The sequence below is a fragment of the Salvelinus namaycush genome, chromosome 30, assembly GCF_016432855.1.
Source record: "Salvelinus namaycush isolate Seneca chromosome 30, SaNama_1.0, whole genome shotgun sequence".
Lineage (NCBI taxonomy): Eukaryota > Metazoa > Chordata > Actinopteri > Salmoniformes > Salmonidae > Salvelinus > Salvelinus namaycush.
Genome location: NC_052336.1, coordinates 32,604,621 through 32,621,722, shown reverse-complemented (window position 1 = coordinate 32,621,722; position 17,102 = coordinate 32,604,621). Strand labels below are relative to the sequence as shown.

Genomic DNA, 17,102 nt, shown 5'->3' with positions numbered 1-17,102 from the left:
AAGAATAAGAAAGCTTCTTCCACTGTTTTGTTTAATAGATCCCATTAGGCAAGGAGACTTCCTCCTCGTAGGAACTTAAACTATGGTCTGTATAAAATGGGTGGCTTTCGGGCTTAGTAGGCCAGACAGGTATGTAAGTCGCTCTGGATAAGAGCGTCTGCTAAATGACTAAAATGTAAAATGGAGTAGATTCATTACAAGTTGCATAACTGCATATGATAAATCGTGCTACAGTTCCCATGCTATGTAAGTATGTATATTTTAAGATATGGACCTCAAGTTAAAGAAATGCATAAGATGGAGTAGAAAGGGGTAGAGGGAGACCAAGAGGCAACAAAGGAGCGACAGAGAGACGGACACGCGCTGTGGAAAGTAAGTGTGGGAGCCAGCCCACATGCATTCAGTGCCTGTTAATATCGTAGCATCGCGCCACGGTTGGACAAGCCTCGTCCCGTTCTGATGCCAGTTGTGGTTGGCACATGGGGGCATTCCTGCCACGCTGCCGTTCCTATCCGACTCAGGTGTTTCACAGCCCCACTACTGTGTGAGGGAAACAGACCAGACTATTCAGACCCTAGCACCACTGCCCCACCAACCCACCGTGAACACTAGGCCCCCCAAGCCAGACACAAATACTGTATAGTAGGCCAGACAACTGCCTGAAGTGAAAAGACATTAAAACACTCTCCCAACACAACCCTCCACTGACAAACTAGACAGGAAACCAAGACGTATAGAGGGTTAGTGACTAACCGTTAGTCCAACATGAAACACGGACTTTAAAAAAAAAAAAGGGACCACTGGTCAATTTCTCAACCTCAGGAGTAACACCCAACCCATGACAAAGAAGTAATATTCTCTTATTCATTTCATCTAACAAAGAGCCAAGTTGCAAATGCAATGACTTAAATATATTCATTGGAGGTGTTGCATTTACTGAGGCTCACATAGTGCCTTCGGAAAGTATTCGACCCCTTGATTTTCCCACATTGTTACGTTACAGCATTATTTAAATTTGATTACACACAATACCACAATGACAAAGTGAAAACAAGTTCAGATTGTTTTGCAGATGTAAAATACCTTATAGGTATTCAGACCAATTGCTATGAGACTCAAAATTGAGCTAAAGTGCATCCTGTTTCCATTGATCATCCTTCAGATGTTTGACAACTTGGAGTCCACCTTAGTTAAATTCAATTGATTGGACAGGATTTGGAAAGGCACACAGTTGACAGTGCATGTCAGATCAAAAACCAAGCCACGAGTTTGAAGGAATTGTCCATAGAGCTCCGAGACAGGATTGTGTCGAGGCACAGATTTCTGCAGCATTGAAGATCCAAGAACACAGTGGCCTCCATCATTCTTAAATGGAACTGGTTTGGAACTACCAAGACTCTTCCTAGAGCTGGCCGGCTCTTCCTAGAAGGGCCTTGGTCAGGGAGGTGACCATGAACCTGATGGTCACTCTTTTCAGCGGCAGGGACTGGGAGACTAGTCAGAATCGAAGCAAAGATGAACGGTGAAAAGTAGAGATCCTTGATGAAAGCCTGCTCCAGAGTGCTCAGGACCTCAGACTGGGGCGAAGGTTCACCTTCCAAAAGGACAACGACCAAAAGCACACAGCCAAGACAACGCAGGAGTGCCGTCGGGACAAGTCTTTGACTGTCCTTGAGAGGCCCAGCCAGAGCCCGGACTTGAACCTGATCGAACATCTCTGAAGAGACCTAAAACTAGCTGTGCATCGATGCTCCCCATCCAACCTGACAGAGCTTGAGAGGATCTGCAGAGAGGAATGAGAGAAAATCCCCAAATACAGGTGTGCCAAGCTTGTAGCGTCATACCCAAGAAGAAGAGGTTGTAAATCGCTGCCAAAGGTGCTTCAACAAAGTACTGAGTAAAGGGTCTGAATACTTATGTAAATGTGATATTTAAGTTAATAAATTTGCAAAAATTCCTTAAAAAAATAAATTCTTTGTCATTATGGTGTATAGATTGATGAGGGGAGGGGGGGGGGGGGGGGCGAGACAACTTAATACATTTTAGAATAAGGCTGTAACATAAGAAAATGTCTGAATACTTCCCAAAGGCACAGTAGGTATTTTTCAAGCCCAAAACTAGTATGTGTCTACCATGCTTCCTTAATCCCCACTGAAATGTCAGTTTCCCTATTCACATCTCTGAGATTCAAGCAGATCAGCCCGAGTCCTCAAACACACCCGCTGTAACACTTCACTGAGTTAGTGTGTCCTCTGACTCTTCTGGGGCCCTGATTGGTAGACGGAGATGGAGGCTTAAAATTGAAATGAGGGGAGACAGTGTATGTCCAATATTCTAGCATACAGCACAGTATAAAGTCATGTTTCAGCCAAGCAAAACATTTGTAGGCCTATTTTAAACAATGAAAAAGCTTTGTTTAAGATGTAATTTAAATTATTTTTTTTACATTTGAATATAGTTCCAAAAATAAAAGTGCATTCAGCAACTGCTGCACATTTCTCTCTCCATTCTGCCCACGACATGGGTATGCTATTTTCCCCACTTCATTTCTATTTGGAGTTTCTACAAGACCTGACAAAGATCAATGCAAAACTCACCAGAAAACCTTTTTGTATCAGAATCAGTTCTATCCTGGCAGAAATCTGACTTCTCTTCCACGGTTAGACAAAACTTAAATCATTCAAATGTTATTTGTCACATGCTTCATAAACAAACAGTGAAATGCTTACGGGCCCTTCCCAACAATGCAGGGAGACATTTTTGAAAATTGAGTAGCAATAACTTATATACAGGGGGTACCAGTACTGATTCGATGTGCAGGGGTACGAGGTAAAGGAGGCACATTATATATACAAAAGTATGTGGACACCCCTTCAAATTAGTGGATTCTGCTTTGTCAGCCACACCTTTGCTGACGTGTATAAAATTGAGAACACAGCTATGCAATCTCCTTTGGCCTTACTGAAAAGCTCAGCGACTTTCAATGTGGCACCGTCACAGGATGCCACCTTTACAACAAGTCGGTTTGTCAAATTTCTGCCCTGCTAAAGCTGCCACGGTCAACTGTAAGTCCTGTTATCGTGAAATGGAAACATCCAGCAGCAACAACGGCTCAGCTGCGAAGTGGTAGGCAACAAACTCACAGAATGGGTCCTCGGTTGCAACACTCACTACAGAGTTCCAAACTGCCTCCGGAAACAACGTCAGCACAAGAACTGGTCGTCGGGAGCTTCACGACATGGGTTTCCATGGCCGAGCAGCCGCACACAAGGCGAAGATCACCATGTGCAATGCCAAGGGTCGGCTGGAGTGGTGTATGGCTCACCGCCATTGGACTTTGGAGCAATCGAAAAACACGCTCTCTGGATTGATATATCGCACTTCACCTTATGGCAGTCCGATGGACGAATCTGGGATTAGTAAGACAGTTGTTTTGATAAGCCTTCCTTCTGTGTGGGTGCATGTTGATGTCTGTCCATGTACTTTAATGGATGGGCACTATTTGAGGTGTATCCCTTTGGCCCATTCTATAGCACGTGTCTGTTTGTGATCATGCGTGTCCTGTATTGATGTGTGCATAGGTGTCTACACAGCAGCTGCTCACGCCTCTAAGTACCCTCTGCTTGTCCGCCCATGCAGCTAGCCCAGCCCAGCTTCTCACCTTACCCCGCGACTGGCAGGAACCCTTGTCAACCACGACATCTGGCCCGGTAGAGCAAGCAAACCCCACGCCATCCAGGGGAGAATGGAGTGGTTTCTGCACCCAACACCTACTGCCCAGCGCTTTATTTCCATTCATCACACACACACACACACCTCTGCCCCATTGCCAAAAAGCCCCTTACCTGCCTTGTCAGCAGTCTGTGCACTACTCTGGGACATGGCCAAGATGAGAAGACCTTAGCCCAGCCAGTCACGTCCTGTTATTCTTGGATGCCAGACATGTTTTTCATCCACTCCATCCAAAACATACAGGTAGCCGGACGAGCATGTGTCATCAAAATAGGACAAAAATATTTTAAAAAAAAACACAAATGTGCCAAAAGAGGCTTGAATTCAACTCAAAAACAAACCAAAAGTGACTTTGTGCTAAACATAGCTCACTGAAAAGCTGAAATTGAAGAACTTGTGTATTAAAAGCTTGCCGAATTTTACCATAATGCAGTCCTTCAAATGCACACTGTGTTGCACTCGGGCCTGTGACTTCCTACTAATTCATCCATTGTTGACTCAAACACGGTGAGCTCTGGTTTCAATGCTGGCCTCTTGATGCGTGTAAAAGTACATGCATTGCACATTTACACAAATTCCTTCAACAGCATTACATTTCCAAATCCCTCAAAACACCTACTCCCAAAGGGTTGGTCTGATTAAAAATGTGACAACCCGCACCAATCCTTTCATCCATAAGGCCCTAACTACTGGCAAAGAAATCCCAGCAAACAGGTGAGGTGCGATTACATTGCCAGATATTGAGTTTAATCAAACAGTTTATCACATCTATCAAGCACTAACGACCTGGAATGGACAAAGGTATGCCAAGTACCCAATCAAATTGGTCTATTAAACTGTAATATAAAATCATGTGAGGCTTTAAAATATTAGCATTTTCCAATTGGCACTTGAAATTACCTCCAATAAATGACCTAATTGTCAAACGTGACACTCGAATCACAAAAAGATTATGACCACTTCCTTCCGTTTGAATATTCAAGAAAGGTGTCGATGTAACTCAAAACAATCTTTTACAGCAAACAATGAAGGAAAGCTAACTAATTAGATACATGGGGGCCAACATATCATTTTTGTTGAAGGAGAAAATGAAAAAGATGGACAGAATTAAGATGACAAACTAGTCTCAGTCAAAGTGAGAAATACAGCATGTCCTCATATCAGCCAATATGGTAGAAGTAACTTGAAGAGAGCAGAGTTGGACAGACTTGCACTTTCTCTTGAGCTATTTTTATAGCCTACCTTTTAGGAGTCAGACGATTTTCCAAATGGAGAAATATGGGTGATCAATATTTTTCTCTAGGCAATGTAGTAAACTATAGTCTAATCTATTTAAGAAGTACATTTCCTTGGAAAGATATCCGCCCCGTGCTTCTCCGCCCAGTCGTAGACTATAGCCTACTCCATTTATTTGAGACCACACGCGCACCCGATCTCGCAGGTATGGCTACTGAACTTGAAGCAGAAAACAAATGACAGCGAGACTTGCATAGGCCTATAGGATATAGCTTAACTTTTAGGAGGACACCTTGCAGGCAGAGACAAATAGGGTAATCAAAACACTTGCTCACCATAGCCTAACCTGTGTGCGTTGTGCCTTTTCAATCATGATAAAAAAAATGGATTGCACTTCGACTCACGTTGGTTGAGCGCCCTCCACTTCTTTCCATTATACATTTACAGACACTGTAGTAAAACTACAGTCTAAATCATTAAACGTAATGTCATATTCAAATTAACTGCCATGTGATTCTCCACCCATGGAGGCAGCCTACTCTATTTGCAATGAAACTACACAGGCACACTTGAGCTAGGAACTAGGCCGAGAGACTGAAAAACAGCTTCCATCAAAACCATCAGACTGCTAAACAGCAGTCACTAACTCAGAGGATGCTGCCTACATTGAGAGCCAATCACTGGCCACTTTAATAAATAGATCACTAGTCACTTTACACAATGCACTCCAAATAATGCCACTTTAATAATGTTTACATATCTTACATTACTCATATCACATGTATATACTGTATTTTATACCATCTATTGCACTGTCGCTCATCCATATAATTACATGTACATATTCTCATTCACCTCTAGATTTGTGTGTATTCGGTAGTTGTTGGGGAATGTTTAGATGTTACTGCACTGTCGGAACTAGACGCACACGCATTTCGCGACACTCGCATTAAACATCTGCTAACCATGTGTATGTGACAAATAAAATGTGATGCTTACTGAAGTTGAAGCAGCGAATTCTGTGTGTGAATAATGCGAAAAAAATGTGCTTTTAAAATAATAGGTAGGCTAACACATACAAAAGCAGAAAGAGGATCATCTGTGGGACAACAAAACTATTTCTCAAAGACGTCTGTCTGACCACCTGCTCCTGCCCCCACATAATGAAAAATGCCGACTGCGCCGTAATGATCTCGGTTGGGACCTGCAGTTCCCGCAGGCATCCCGCGGGAATGCAGCCCTCTTGTGTACTGACTGTGCACTACACTACACTCATGTCTTAGCAGTATCAGATGGTGACAGGGGTCCCAGCAGATTCAGACAGCCAGGGAAGACCAGTCTACAGAGCTCAGGTGAATTTAGAAGTATATTAACAATATCAGTGAACGATACAAAAGTTCCATCTTGAAATGGGTAGACCTACAGTAGCTACAGGACAGCATGTTAAGCATAAAGTTAGTCTGGGATCTGGGAATAATGGGCATTTCAATTATTAAACCATATATTATACAAGAATAGAATCAAAAATGTATAAATGAACATCATTCCAGAGGCGGGACCAAGTCATTGTTTACAAGTCACAAGTCTTAGCACTTAAGTCCCAAGTCAAGTATCAAGTCAAGTCCTAAACAAGTCATAATGTGCTCTTCACCAAAATGTAATACCACTTCATATTTTTAACAAGAGTAATAGTTAGTATATTACATTTAGGCAAATCATGAATGCTTTTAATAATATATTTGTGTGTTACTTGCCAAATAAACGTTATATTTCCATGGAAATACATGAGTAGCCATGAGAAAGACCCCCCCCCCCAATAGTGATCGACTATCGAGGATCGCAGTCGGGCGATGTAGGCTTGTACAAAAATCACCCAACACACTCACACTCTCTCTGTGTGGTTACAGTAGGCTAACGTATGTCAATGGTTTTAGAAACAGCAGTAATGTCAGGCAGGCTTTAGGCTACCAACTGCCTAGCCAGTTGTAGCTCAACCTTGGGTGCAATGATCACGTTCCCGCACTGACTGTGTGGAGGCTGACTGATTTAATGTTACGTTAGCCTACATGCTACACTATTAACGTTATAAATTATATAGCTGTCGGCTATATTAGCCACGACTTACCGTTCTTTGTGCAGCTTCAAATGTCGAACAAAGTTGGAAATTGTTGCGCCGCCGTCTGTAATTTTCTTCCCGCATGTTTCGCAAGTCGCAATCCGTTTTTTGTTGATACAGCGTCGTCTTTATATCCGAAAATAATAATTTGTTGTATCATCTATCCAAGGGCTCCATCTGAATTTACTCGCCGACATTCCTCTGCACTGCCACGCACAACTTTTTCGGCTGCTGTCCGATTCAAACTGTAATCCGTTAAATGAAGAGTTGATGCGCTGCACACTTTTTTTTTAATAGCATCATTTTTTTTATATTTGGGCTTGGGGAGGGTATCAAGTCAGGTCGAGTCATAAGGCTCAAGTCCAAGTCATCATATTTGTGACTCGAGTCCAAGTCATGTGACTCGAGTCCACACCTCTGCATCATTCCCATTATGGAAATTCTTTATCATGCCTCATTTTAGGAGGATCAGATGGTAACAGTAGTCTCAGCAGGGACAGGCAGCCAGGGAAGGCCAGTCTGATGGAGCTGACGTGGATTTTTGCAGATACAACTCTTTGTTCTCTCTGTGCAGCAAACACCGGACAAGCCAGTTGCTATTTTAAAGCAGTCTGACAAACCTCCAAAGTTGATTTACAATCTGTATCAAGTGTTGATAGAGGCTTTTCCCAATGACACAAAACATGTAAAACAAAAAATGTGAAGATCTGGTAGAAGCTATTGATGATAAATGGATACAGATATGTTCGAATGCCCAGTCATGTTCATATCATCTCAGACACATTACTGCAGTTTAAGACCATCCATAGAATGTGCTATATGCCAGTGAAACAATTACATACACTCAGAAATGTTATTCCTCTGCTGGAGGTGTAAAACACAGAAGGGGACATACAGTGAATTCGGAAAGTATTCAGACCCCTTGACTTTTTCTACTTTGTTACGTTACAGACACTATAAAAGCTCCAACCAAGTTTATTCACTCAAATGCTCGAACAGCTCAACAGACAAAAATATATTTCCACCAGTGGTAGTATATATACACTCCAATGTGTGTGGAGTCTCCTCTCTAAACATAACTTCCTGTCTAGCAATACAGATGTAAAGCGATAAGGGCAATAAACTGTTCCTTCTCCCTTAATGTGACCTGGCCTGACCCCCTTCCTCACTAAACCACATCTCTCCATCCTTATCAGTGTCTGACACATGTGATTACACTTACTTTACACATTGCATTCCAAGCTTAATTGCCTCCACCATATACCTTCCTCCTACAGAACCATTAACCTCTGGTGTAGACCCTAGACTATTGCACTCAATATTTCAATAGGATACCTGATAACAATATTTCAAGCTTAGCCAGATCTCAGACTTATTCTAAAATTGATTAAATAAATAAAAAATCCTTAGCAATCTACACACAAAACCCCAAAATAACAAAGCAAAAACAGGTTTAGAAATTAGCAAATTTCTTAAAAAAGAAATGCCTTATTTACATAAGTATTCAGACCCTTTGCTATGAGACTCAAAATTGCGCTCAGGTGCATCCTATTTCCATTGATCATCCTTGAGATAATTCTACAACTTAATTGGAGTCCACATGTGGTAAATTCAATTGATTGGACATTATTTGGAAAGGCACACACCAGTCTATATAAAAGGTCCCACAGTTGACAGTTCATGTCAGAGCAAAAATCAAGCCATGAGGTCGAAGGAATTGTCCATAGAGCGCAGAGACAAGATTGTGTCGAGGCAAAGATCTAGGGAAGAGTACCACAACATTTCAGCAGCATTGCAGGTCCCCAAGAAAACAGTGGCCTCCATCATTCTTAAATGGAAGAAGTTTGGAACCACCAACAGTCTTCCTAGAGCTGGCTACCTGGCCAAACTGAGCAATCGGGGAGAAGGGCCTTGGTCAGGGAGGTGACCAAGAACCCGATGGTCACTGACAGAGCTCATCTGTGGACATGGTTCTCCTTCTGGAAGGTTCTCCCACCTCTGCAGCACTCCACCAATCAGGCCTTTATGAAAGAGTGGCTAGACGGAAGAAAACACTCCTCAGTAAAATGGCACATAACAACCCGCTTGGAGTTTGCCAAAAGGCATCTAAAAGACTCTCAGACCATGAGAAACAAGATTCTCTGGTCTGATGAAACCAAGAGTCTGAATGCCAAGAGTCACGTCTGGAGGAAACCTGGCACCATCCCTACAGTGAAACATGGTGGTGGCATAATCATGATGGAGGGATGTTTTTCAGCGGCAGGGGCTGGGACTTTGTCAGGATCGAGGCAAAGATGAATGGAGCAGAGAGAGATCCTTAATAAAAATCTGCTCCAGAGAGCTCAGGACCTCAGACTGGGGCAAAGGTTCACCTTCCAAAAGGACAACGACCCTAAGCACACAGCCAAAAAACACAGGAGTGGCTTCGGGACAAGTCTCTGAGTGTCCTTGAGTGGCCCAGCCAGAGCCCGGACTTGAACCTGATCGAACATCTCTGGAGAGACCTGAAAATAGCTGTATCGTGACGCTCCCCATCCAACCTGACAGTGCTTTAAAGGATCTACAGAGAAGAATGGGGGAAACTCTCCAAATACAGGCGTGCCAAGCTTGTAGTGTCATACCCAAGAAGACCAAAGGGGCTTCAACAAAATACTGAGTAAAGGGTCTGAATACTTGCAAACACTTGCTTTGTCATTATGGGATATTGTGTGTAAATTGACAAGGGGAAAAAATATTTCATACATTTTAAAAGGCTGTAAACTAACAATTTGTTGAAAAAGTCAAGGTGTCTGAATACTTTCCTAAGGCTTATGTTATGTTTTTGTGAAGGCTGGCTGAATTCTGGCAAAGACCATATACTTTTATCTCAGCAGGTCTACAGATTCTTCAGTCTCCCTGTTTTTGTTTGCTTCGAAATGTTGATACTGGAGACTTATCTGAAGAGACTGTAACCAAGCATTTATAGCGGGTAAGAAATGCATTGCCATTATTTGTAATTTTGGTTATCCTCTCAAACTGTAAAAGTATGCATCACTAGGTTTGATTTATTACAAGATTAAGGGTATACTGGGCAACTTTCATACGGTCTGGATGCCTTATATGGAACACAGTACGACTAAAGGAACCTGTATTAAAAACATGCCCATTTAGGCAATCCCTAGCTGCTGGGCTGCTCAGTCCTGGGCCTGGGGGTTTGCCGTCCTGTGGGTTGTCACTCAGGCCTTGACCTAACACCCGAAACCAATAATATTTCACTACGATTCTAAAGCTGAGTAGGTTGTGTTGGGTTGGGATGCTGCAGGGTGGTGGACCCCTAGGCACAGGACGGGGCTACCCAAATAGTGTGTGCAAGTAAAGAGCTCTACAGTACTATTAGGCCTCTGTTTAATTATATGGAGGATTTGCGGTTTGTGTTTTCATGTATATTTTGACTGTAGGTTTTTTTTTGGTTCCCAAACCTTTCCCTATGTGAATACAACTGTTTTAAGGTGGAAACTGGAAAGGAGATTGTGTTGGGAGAGAGTTGAGTTTTGAATAGACTGGTGGGGGGGGGGGGGGGGGGGGGGGGGGGGGGGGGGGGGCATGCAGGAGGCTCGGGCTGGCTGGGCGGTCTGGCTGAAATTTGATAGAGGATGTCTTGATAAAGAGAAAAAGACTTGATTGTCAAGAGTTGTTCATTTGTTAGGCTATTGGTTACAGGTGCAACACAATATTATTGAATTACCTTTGATCTAGTTCAGTCTTATCACTTAAACATATTCAATAATGACATCTTACCTAGCTTGATGACTGTAGGCATATTTCCTTACTTTTTGTTCTAAATAGAGACGGCATATTAGATGGTGGTAAAATGCAGGAAATGAGCTTTAGATGGGTAACGTAAACGTGTTTATAGTAAGACATCACATTGCACCCATTTAAACATTATGGGGAGGTTTTCCTGGACTAAAAAGCAAGAGGACTGGAAAATCTCCAGCCCAAATGAATTCTAGTTCACGAAACCATTCCTTAACCCTACATTTGACATTAGCCTAATATATAAAGCTACTCAGTAGTTGACAGCTTTTGAAGCTATACATGGTTTATGTTCCTATTATAAACAATGGAGTAACGCAACCTTATATTTTAGGTTATGACAGGGTAAGATAGGTGCGCTATGCTCTTGAGACATTAAGTTACAGTATTTAAAGAGTCAATATAGTAAGTCTCATGAGCTTAGTTCAATTGCCTTAATAACAAACTTGTATGCCATCTGTAAATAGGAATACAATTGTTAAATTACGAGCCTTGTTGGTTAAGCCACAGATAGTCAGCAACCTTCCCACTAGCCATGATTGGCTGAGACGAGTGGGCTGGACATGCTGAGAGAGGAGTTCGGATTGGTCTGCCATATAGACGGCTTCTGTCCATTTGAGTTGGTCTGTCTGTTGGTAATCCTGTCGAACGCAGCTTTTTTGGAAATGTATTGTGTAGTGGATCTGCATAAGTGTTGCTCTCCACTTTCTGGAGGATCAAGTTTTGAAATCAGTGGAATTAGAGTATGATAGCTAAAGAGATGGACATGTCTCCGGATTACATCTTCAAACTAAGGCCAAGCATGGAATCCGTGACAGGGAGACGAGTCCAACATGCATGCTGATGTATACAGGTAAGATACTGTAGCTAGCTAATGCTAGACTTTCAGATATTACATGTTTCTAATTTCAAGCTAAAGTGTACTTTAGCGAGCTAGCTAACGTTAACTGGCTGGCTCCCTAGCTGATATTATTCATATCCCAGAGCCATTTGTATTTCTAGTTAGAGGCTAATGTTAGCTAGCTAACATTGAACCTGGTTAGTTAGCTTCCAGAATATTAATGCAGGGTAGTAATGACATAATGTGGCACTGTGTTCATTGTTGTTTAACTAGCTATTGTTAGCTGGCTGGCTCTTTAGCAAACGTTACGTGTGTGATCTTACACGTTTACCTAGCTAGGTTCATTGTTTACCTAGCTAGCTACATGTCTTAAGCTAAAGTGTACAACACCCATTGAATATGGCCGGTGTCAGTAAACATCTGCAAAAAAAGCGTAGTGAAATTGTTGCCAGCAGAGCTGGTTAGGCTGTTTTCATGTTATCCAGAGGTAACAAATCAGCCAGAGCGCCAGGTGTGCGCTCAATGCTCCGAGAGCAAAACTAGATGGATGGGGCTAAAGCTTAAAGAGGGTGTGAACGATGCTGAATGGGTGTAGACAAAGAGCTCTTCTCTAGATTCCAAAACATTCAAAGGACATTTTCTCAAAAGTGAGTTTACAAGTTGATCAACTTTCAAAGCAGAATTACTTTCCCATTATTCCTCAAAAATGCAGTGCATGATATACCATTTTGTAGCTCTGAGCCTCTACTTTTATCCAATGTAAAAAAACACAATTCCACATAAGACCGAATCCAGATGGTGAGTCACATATATCAAGATTAGGAACATTGAACAGCTTCCCAGATTGCATGTGTCTTACCTGAATACATGTTTTTACATTACCAAGTACTTTAATGGGGTAAACCTACTCTAAGAGTATGTATTAGGCTCTTAGAAGGTTTGGATCATAAAAATTAACCCATCCAATGTGAATACATCTGTTGTTGAAGTACAGTAGATCAATAAAAGCTACAGCACTCTAGCAGTAGTGAAGATAGATGCTTAAAAGCCTTGTCAGGGCATAGGTCAAATCAGCTTTTGAATTTTTGGTCTTTTTCAGCTTCAGACAAAAGCTAATATTTAACTTAAAATGTATACTGAACCAAAATACAAAGCAACATGTCAAGTGTTGGTTTCATGAGCTGAAATAAAAGATCCCATAAATTTGCCATAGGCACAAAAAGCTTATTTCTTTCAAATTGTTGCACAAATTTGTTTACATCCCTGTTACACGCTGACCAGACCGGACACGTCGCGTGCGCGAGCGTCGCAAAATAAATTTAGAAATCCATGTTATTCAATTATTGCACCCGCACTGCTCGGACACGCCAACGAGCACCTGCAATGCCAAGGGCTAAAATATAACTCCTTTCTATTTCTGACGCAGATCGCACTGAAAGTCCTGCCTCTCCCATCTCCTCATTGGTTTATAGAAGCGGGTACCCACGTGCCATCTCCTCATTGGTTATACCCACGTGGGTGATTGAAAGACTAAATGTTTTGCCGATTGTCGTGGTAAAAGTGTAGATGCCAATCACCATATAAGTTCAAAGATGAAAAAGCCTGGAAGGAGGAGAGATGACTAGAAACGATTCGGTTGGTCGTTTTATGTGTGGATTAATTGTCGGAGTAGAAGACCTTGTGCATTTCAGGTAAAATAACTCAATGTTTATATTGCAGGACAAATTAGCTAGCAACAGCAAGCTAGCTAAATAGGACAAATTAGCTAGCAAGTGCAAGCTAACTAGCTAAATTGCCATACATGTTTAATGCTTTTCGACCTGTCCCCAAATTAATGTAATTGGTTCAGAGTTTGTTTTGATATTTTAACCTGCGTGTTGTGATCGCGTTTGGTGTAGGGAGACAAAATACATTTATGCACGATAGCGCACGATGGCGCACGCGCGCAGCCAGTTTGGGTTCCGTGTTAGTGAGCATTTCTCCTTTGCCAAGACAATCCATCTACCTGCTAGTTGTGGCATATCAAGAAGCTGATTAAACAGCATGATCATTACACAGGTGAACCGTGTGCTGGGGTCAATAAAAGGCCACTAAACTGTGCAGCTGTCACAACACAACGCCACAGATGTTTCAAGTTGAGAGTGTGTAATTGCCATGCTGACTGCAGGAATGTTCACCAGAGCAGTTGCCAGAGAATTGAATGTTAATTTCTCTACCATAAGCCGCTGCAAGCACAGAGTTTTATTCTTTACAAGGGAGACATATTTTGACAAATTGGTTGTGTAAAACACACCCGAAATGTTTCACAAGCCAAATTGTACAGCAAGATTTAAGAAAAGCCATGGATAGACTGCTGACCAGATTACGATACTGTATTTTCCACTCTGTCTTGTTGACAGAAATGTTGAGGTCAGACAGTGCCCTCCATCTGTAGCGACGGGAATGACAAAAGTCATCACAGTTTAGCCTACTGAACATACACAGCAAATATAATTGTAGTCAAAAACAGAAACCGTACGCCGATTAAATCAAACTGGCCTGCACAAGCACAATGTATAGTAGCCCAACAATGGACATTAACATATAAAGCCTGATATGTCATTTTTAGCAAAAATTCTTCCAAAACCATTTGCTAAACCATCCCAGCTGACGCACATAACGCTATGCATGTTCGTGAGCAAAACGGTATTACGCATCTAACGATTTACCTTCCAGCTGGTGTTCTCATACAGTATTTTGGTAGGTAATGGTGGTGCTTTTCGATTAGGCTAAATACATAGCCTACGAATTGCCCTTTGGTGTGTGTTACCGTGAAACAAATGTTGTGTACTGCTCCACAGAAAGCAATGATCTCTCATCATAATCATTTTATTGGCCAAATTTGCATATCTAGGTTTCATAGTAGCCATCATGAGTGGAAGGAAGTATAGCCACATACAATTAAATTACGCAACTTACATTTGGATACACGCACAAAACATTGATCTACAAAGTACCAGTGCCATGACACATGTCCAATAGACTACCACAATTTTACTAAATAGCGAAGTGGAGGATGTGGTTTTACCTTTCTTCTGGCACTGGCCATTGAATCTATGAAAACCAAACGAGGGGAGCGCTCCAAATTAGCCTAACCATTATCAGCAAATATAACATACATTTGTGACTTACCGACTGGTTTCATTTCAGGGAAACGTGTCGTTCGATAATAATCCCTTGAAGTTGTAACCATCAAAAGACACAACCACACAAGACAGGTTAAAGCCAATAAAGAACGATGCCTACTTCGTAGGTTTAAGTCGCCTGCCTCGCTCTCCCGCAGACTTGTTCATTCGCCCGCTACACTCACAGCGAATGTGACCGGTTTGTGTAAACGAGCAGAGAAGTAGAAATCAGTCGAAACACGACCATCACCCCTCCTACTCATACCCTCTTAAAGGTACCGCTCTTGTATACTATTATTGCACAGCTGATGCCCTGTAAACAGTGTTACACACACACAGTGTTACCGCGTGTGTGTGTGTGGTAGTAGCCAAACGTAGTTGGGTTGGGCTGCATATAACTGATAACAGTTTGTTGATAGTTGTTCAAATGTCCATCTATTATGTATTGATAAAGTGTAACATTTTGTCTATCCCTGTCCATATGGTGGTGTGACCTGCAGTTAGTTACATTCAAATATCATCTTGTGGTCATCGAAAAGGCTGTGATTAAATTATAGGCTTACACGCATTCACCAAGCAGTCACCAATTATTGTCCGTTTTTGTTTGTCAACAGTTTTCTGATTGGCTGCATACCGCACAAAGGCAGACATAGTGTGTGTTTTTTCATGCAGTCATCTCTGTTAAAAACCATGTGGCAAAATCTCTATGTGGCCACGGTCTTCAGTTGCCATACTGTACATTACAGGGCATTGCAGAGCTACAGTGAATAAGGGTTGGTTAAACACTAATAAAACAAGGTACCAGGCCCAGGCTGCTGCTTAGCAACATCCTAAGAATATAATCCTCTGAAATATGAAGAAACGCTATGACCACTGAGTTTTGATCTTCTCGCGGCCCATAATCCCTCATTAATTTTGAATTCTGTGCGCACGTTGACCCAGCTCCCCTAACATACATTTTCATCTTGAAATTGAAATTATAATATTCTCTTCGATAGAGAGACAGGCTGGGTATGGGGTGGGGGAGGTGGTGGTGGGAGGGGTAAAGGAATGAGTGCAATATAGGGAACTTGTTTATTTGATTGGAACAAGGTCTATTCAATAATGGGAATTGGAAGAATTTACAGTGGATAGGGATGAGTGGAATGAAAGGTATTGCAAACTCATGAGCTGAGTGGCAAAAAAAATATGAATGGATCAATTTTTTAAACTTGATTCTGTGGTGAAAATATGTATGTTTTAACTATGATGTCATCTGGACAAGACAACGACCTAGGAGGTGACTCACTACTGACAGAGATACTGTAGCCTATATATTGACAAGATGGTCTTGTCTCCACCCTAACTATGGGAGTCCTCCCAAAGGCGAGGAGGCAGGCGGTCTGCTGCTTAGTCTGCTTATATTAGTCTGCTTATCGGTCTGCTTATTGTGGAGACGTTCTGATGGGCGTGGACCCTCTTGTTTCTCCTCTTCTTCTCTGATGCTGATAAAGATGGGAGAGAGCAAAGCCATATACAGTATATAGAGAGTTAGGGCAATAACAAGCGGCTGCCATGTTAGTGCCCATATAGAACTTTATTGTTGAAATGTTGGTGATGTAACAATACAAGAGCGCCTCCAACAGTTTCCTATGAAATGACCCACTGTAAACAAGCAAAATAGAGCAGCATATTTAACAGTCGTTTTTATTGATTAGCATTCGGGAAAATGTGTATCCAAGTCTTTACTGTGTAGTGTCAACATATTGCATATCTGCTTTCACTGGACATCTTCATAGGTTTAGAAAACTATCAGAAATAAACAGCAGAACGCAGAAGCGTTAATTATCACTTAGCAACGTATATGGAGGAAAAAGTGTAGCTCTCAGAATGTTCAACTGCATTGGCTCTGGGAGAGACTATGGTGACTCTTCTGACCTGCATCCCATTGGCAACCTGACTTAAGCGACCTCGTCAAGATGTTCGGATCTCTTGGCATAACCGCTACGGCACTGGGTTGATCATCACTGGACCCGGGTTTGAGTCCCGGTCCGGGCTACCCCCCCGAATCGCTACATTGGTGTCAGAAGTGGGTTGGTGCCACGGGGACACAATCGGCCTTAATCCAACACATTGCGACTTTGTCAAGATGTTTGGATCTCTTGGCCGGATCTCTTGGCTACAGTTTGGAATTTCGGTTTACAGATCAGACTAGAGTAATTTCCGGTCACAACTTGCA

General features: G+C 42.1%; 1 protein-coding gene across 1 annotated transcript in view; it reads right to left on the bottom strand.

Annotated features, from left to right (window-relative positions):
* The window catches only part of daam2 (dishevelled associated activator of morphogenesis 2), a 222,418-nt gene extending 207,373 nt beyond the window's left edge, over nucleotides 1–15,045 (bottom strand). The window contains exon 1 of the mRNA XM_038969618.1: nucleotides 14,892–15,045. The gene's annotated coding sequence lies outside the window, so the exon portion shown is untranslated. The remainder of the gene's footprint in view (nucleotides 1–14,891) is intronic.
* Nucleotides 15,046–17,102: the final 2,057 nt, after the last annotated feature.